Here is a 5,883-nt window from a genome sequence, read left to right on the forward strand (position 1 = left end):
GCCCAACTTACGATTTGTAAGTGTTTATCTAACATTTTAATATATTCTAGATGCCTGTCCATTCCTTTTGTATATTGGACAATTGTTTTTCCAGTTGGCCACTTTCTACCTTTGTCTACAGCGATTTTTATATTTTGTTTTGATTTTGTCAATTGGAGCTGGTACTTTAGCTTCCAGGATTGATGTGGGCACTTTTGACATAAGAAATGTGGCCTATCGTGCAGAAATCAAGTCAATAGGTTAATAAAAGACCTACTTTGTGCAAAGTACTGTATCAAAAATAATAAATGAGGGGATCCCTGGGTGGCTCAGCGGTTTAGCGCCTGCCTTTGGCCCAGGTCGTGATCCTGGAGACCCGGGATCAAGTCCCACATTGGGCTCCCTGCGTGGAGCCTGCTTCTCTGCCTCTGTGTGTGTGTGTCTCATGGAGAAATAAATAAAATCTTAAAATAATAATAATAATAACTGAAAGACATTTTTAAAAGATTTTATTTACTTATTCATGAGAGACACACAGAGAGAGGCAGAGACCCAGGCCGAGGGAGAGGCAGGCTCCCTGCAGGGAACCCGACGGGGGACTGGATCCCGGGACCCCGAGGTCACGCCCTGAGCTGAAGGCAGATGCTCACCACTGAGCCGCCCAGGTGTCCTGAAAGATAGACGTTTACATGAAAAGAGTGATCTCTTGAGTTTCTTAATATATCACATTCAAATATACATTCTGCACTTACATATTCTTAAATGCCTGACAACACAGCAGAAAATAAGGCTTTGCAACAGTCACGTAGTATTTTCTTTTTGTGAAACAAGGATTGGCATATCCATTAACGTAGAAATTAAAATAGAGATCACCTGTAATCTCATCACTCAGAAATAGCAACAATTAACAGCCCTGTGTGAGTCTCTGTCTCTTTTCTGAGCACGCCCCTAGAAGGAGCAACTATGCTCGCATCCCCGGCCTATTACTGTCACTTGACTCCCAAACCGCAGCCTCATAGACTGCTGGGAGCCAGGGGACCGTCTTCCTCAACGTGCTCAGTGTGCTATCTCCTCTGCTGTGTGCTCTGGTCATGGAGAACCCACGTCTTTTCCAACTGTTGTCCCTCCTTTCCTCTCTCCTCTTTCCTTCTTTTCTTTTGCTAGAGGTCGTACTAGAACAGTCCTTTGTGTGCATCCTGCAGGGGGGCTCCTTCTAACTTTTACTCTTTGCTTCTTTTGGCCTTAATTCTACGTAGATGTATTTGCTGATGCAACAAACACGCTACTGACAGTGACTACGTGGACATATCCACGAGGAATATACCCTGTTCGATGTGTGTGTCGTGTGGTCGGTGATGATGTCCCAGAGCGTGAGGGGGCAGGAAACATTTTTTTTTTTTTAAGATTTCATTTATTTATTTATTCATGAGGGACACATAGAGAGGCAGAGGCACAGGCAGAGGGAGAAGCAGGCTCCATGCAGGGAGCCCGATGGGGGACTCGATCCTGGGACCCCGGGTCACGCCCTGAGCCCAAGGCAGATGCTCAACCACTAAGCCCCCCGGGTGCCCCGGGTAAGAACATTTTACTGAGTCTCTGTCTCCTTTGGCCCCTCTGCTCTAGGTACGCACCAGCCCATTGGCTTCTCATTCTCTGTAGGGTTCTGTTGCCGTCGACAGAAATCTCTGTTACCCGGGAGAGCCTCATGCTACCTCCCGACTGGCTGACGTCCTGCCCTCAGGCCCAGGTCACCAGTGGGCACCTCTGGGAAGTCTTCTCTGAGCTTCACCTCTTTCGTGGCCCAATCTGGGTTAGGTGCTTCCACCGTCATACCTGCCAGGCTTCTCTGTGTCAGGGCACATGTCATACCACTTTGAGGTTGCTTGTTGGTTCATACGTAGGCTTTCCATTCGTCCAGAAGCACCTTGAGAGCAGACCTGCCCCACGTCTGATTCTATGGCAGTTTGAGCTGTGCAGAGTAGACTCCTAATAAATATTTGTTGGAAGGACAATGAGAGCTAGAAAGCATAAACAAACTCTCAGTAATCTCCAGTGTCCCTTTCAAATCTCCTTACACATGTCCTGTAGGCTGCCCAGGCTCCTCTCCCTTTCTGCCTCCAAGACCCTCGCCCCCCGCCCCCCCTTTGCTTGCTGTCTCTCCTAATGGAAATCAGTTTCACTTCTGGCTTCTCTTAATTTTGCCTCTTTCCTTTCATGTCTCAACGAGACAACACAGAGAACGAACGTGCGTGGAACCTTCCTACTGTGGGACATTGTGGCTCTCCACACGTGAGTATTTTGGCCTCTCATATTTATTAAAAATACATGTGTCTATCTGTCATTTATCTATAAGATATGCTAGGCACCAAATGGTTCACAGTTAATATTTTATGAGCTGGGATTTGGCGTTATTTGTATGGTTTTCATTTTGTTTGTGTTTCCTAAATTGCTCACAATGAAACTGTAATCTTTTTTTATGTAGGGAAAAATATTAAATTATTTAGAACGTGAGTTATTAGATTTGGCAACGAGGAGGTCCCTCGTGTCCCTCCAGGAAAATTTGAGGGGAGTAGTGAAGGAAGAAATAAGACTGTAAGGAGTCAGGGATTCCAAGCTTATCACTTACAAATTTGGAACTTCTGGAACTTCTCACCCCACTGAGATGAACTTCAATTTAAATTTAGATATTACAGTATGTTGATAATTTTAGGGTAATTCTAATGAATAATTGCTCATCAAATGAGTTTCATTTAATTGCCTGGGGAATGGATAGAATGTGTATTCTCTGTCTCTGTGGAATGAGGAGACTTAATGTCAGTCTCCACCATTCCAGGTGCAGGCTCAGGAGTCATCATAGCCATGGGGCTGAGGTCTGTGCATCCTGGAGGGAAGGGCCATATGAAAACACTCTGCACTTTATCAAGTTTCTTTGGATCGTTTCAGTTTCCATGAAATTAGTTCCTTCTCTCCTATGGCTGTTAAGAATATTTGGAAAATACGTGTTCAAGGGCTTTGCTCCAGGACCCTCTGGAGACAACAGGGCAGCATGGTGGGAGTGGCATATGCTTTGGAGTCAGAAAGGCACAGAGTTGGATTGCCAACTGCACCATTTGCCTGCTGTGTCCTTGAGCATGTAAATCCCCTAATTTCTTTGAGTTCTTCACCATGATAGCAAGGTTCTTAGGAGGGTCACGACACAATTAATGCCTGATATTTGTGGGTGTTCATTACTTTCCTCTCCCTTTCTCCTGTTTCCTCCTCTGCTACTGAATGCCTTCTCTTTTTCAATAAATGTTTCTTATTCTTCTGTGCAGGGCACGGTCTCTTTAGAGAAGGTAAAGGAAGCTGTGGGCTCTTTCCCCAGGAAAATGCACACTTGCACAAAGGTTGACATATAATTTCAGACAATTCACAGACACCCGTGAAACACTTCCATGAGCCTCATCTCTAATAAACACCGCGTCACATTTTTAATTTCAGCTCAGTTCCATTTTTCCTTTTATAGACTCTCTTGTGGGATTTCAAATCCCAGAGCCTTTTTCAAGGGCTGCTGGAGACTGGGGAGTGTGACATCTATCACTACCCACCAGCACAGGGAACAGGGCAGGTGTCAGTGAGCAGGCGTGATGGCTGGAGCGCTGAGACCATTGTGGCCTTTCCCATCCCCTCGGTAGTATTTCTGGGGCTTCCTTGTTCGAAGCAACATTTGTTTACTTCTGGGAGGCAAAATGAGGACCAAATTTACATAATCAGATTCTCTGACACCTCAAAGCTGGGATGGGCCTCCCCTCTGGACTGCTCCATCTCTTTCAAAAGGAAGTTAAGGAGTCAATTCACCAAATCCCCAAATTTGAATTCATTTTATTTCTAATTGAGTGAATAGAATCCTGCGAACTGAAGAGTCAAACCAACCAACCAACCAACCAACCAACCAACCAACCAACAGAAGCAAGCACGGAGAACATCTGGTTTTTGTTTTTGCTTTTGCCCTTAGGAGCTGTCTCTTGGCTGTCAGCGTCCTCTCTGCTTTGCCAGAAGTGTGGGAGACACAACACCTCTGGAAGTGGGCTTCAATCAATGAGGATGGAAGCTTGGCGTACCGATACCAGCTCTCTTGCCCCAAAGTAGATAACTGGGAGGCTCTGATCCTGTGTTGGCTCCCAGAGTTTCCCTGAGTTGAATGATGTTCTAGTTGCCCTCCGTCATAGCCAGCTTGATAAAGCACACTTCATTGCTCTATTTCTACTCCTGTCTCGCTTCCCACATACCTACCAGTGTTCTCCTTCATTCCCAAAGCAATTACTTGAACTTAAATCCTCTGTCACAGTTGGCTTCTGGAAAAACCCAAACTACAACACTATCAAACTCACTAGAGAGACATGCTTCTGGCTCTCCCTTCTTGCAGGAGGTTTAACATCCATGATCGTGCCCACTAAACACCTGTAGTAGTCCCCAGGCAGTGCGACAACAGAAGCACCTGCTCACACATCCAAATGTCCCCCCAAGTGAGTGCAGTCATACTACTCCCAGTCACAAATCACAGATCTACAAGATAAACCATTTGATTCTAGTTTGAAATATATGCCTGAATAATTGATTTAAGTGTGTAATTTTAAGCTGAAAAGAATAAGATAATTCCACCAGGTTTTGCAAATAATATTGCAATGGTTACAATGATTTAAGATTTACTGATTTATGTCTCCAATTTATTAGATTTATAAGAATTGGTTAAGTTCTTCGGGAGCTTTCTCTGTTATTCAGATTATTGAATCACATATAAAAGAAAATCAAATATATTAAATGTATAAATGTTGTTTAAAATATTTAAGGGGATTTAATTAACTAAGCTGTAAAATCCTCTTGAAAAGTCATACTTAAAATTTACTGGATTTATAAATAGCATCACCAGTTTGTAAATTAAATCTAAATGCTTTGAAAAAAAAACCCATAAGCCTCTCAATTTATAACTTTAGTAAATTAAATATTAATTTGAAAATCATAGTAACCCTATATAATCTTTTCTGTGTGCAATAATCTCAAACAAAGAAACCATTTCACATTAATAGCATTTAATAAGCCTTTCTTTTTATTCTAGAAAATTCACAAGAATCTTTGTTCTTTCTTAATCGAACTCAGCCCATCTTTCAGAGCACCCTTCTACCTCCTACATCCCCAGAAAGTCAGCCTTCCTGTCTCCAGTTCTTCATTCTCTATACTTGAACTTCTGCTATATTTATAGTCTACATCATACAGTGCTACTACAAATTAGTTGCTCGTGCATCACTCTCTTATTTCATTCCACGTCAGGTGCTATAGTCCTATAACTGGACTTTCATGGTTCTATGTCTTTCACTTCTTTAGAACCAACAAAGGAGTCTTCCTCAAACCCATTCTACCTTCTTCCATTGTGCAGAATCTCAACTCCAGTGATAGTCCCTGAGGGGCTTAGTTATCCTGTCCCCATTAACACAGTATTCTTGTCAAGTATCTGGCCTTAAACCAGTTGGCCCATGATATTGCTTCAGTCATAGGTTTGGGGTCTACTGGTCTGCAATCTTGTAGGGAGCTTCCCTGGTACAGTGGGAAACCAGACCCCTGAAGGCGAAGGGTAGCAAGAGACTGAAGAAGAGCCATGCTACTCCAGGCTGGTAGGTGGCAGTTTTAATAAGCAAACTTATGTATGAGGCTTGTCTTGGGTGGCTGCAAGTAGAACAGATCCCAGCCTGGCAAATCTTAAAAGTTTATAAAGAGGCCTTATTCAGGTTTAGTCTCATATACCATGCGGGTATTCTTAACACTACATTACCCACTCAAGGCTATGTTTCTGGAGCAGCCTCTGGGAGTGGGAAAAAGCAAGCAGAATCCACATTCCAAAGACTGGGACAGGTAAAGAGCCTTTGAATG

The 5,883-nt window shown here is 43.4% G+C and overlaps 1 long non-coding RNA gene across 1 annotated transcript; it reads left to right on the forward strand.

Moving 5' to 3' along the window:
• Positions 1–1,680: 1,680 nt before the first annotated feature.
• On the forward strand, positions 1,681–4,218 carry LOC140610698 (uncharacterized). The gene is made up of 2 exons (XR_012012250.1): positions 1,681–2,268; positions 3,974–4,218. It is a non-coding gene; the product is annotated as an uncharacterized lncRNA (long non-coding RNA).
• The last annotated feature ends 1,665 nt before the right edge of the window (positions 4,219–5,883 follow it).

The sequence above is a fragment of the Canis lupus genome, chromosome 2 (genome assembly GCF_048164855.1).
Source record: "Canis lupus baileyi chromosome 2, mCanLup2.hap1, whole genome shotgun sequence".
NCBI classification, from domain to species: Eukaryota; Metazoa; Chordata; class Mammalia; order Carnivora; family Canidae; genus Canis; species Canis lupus.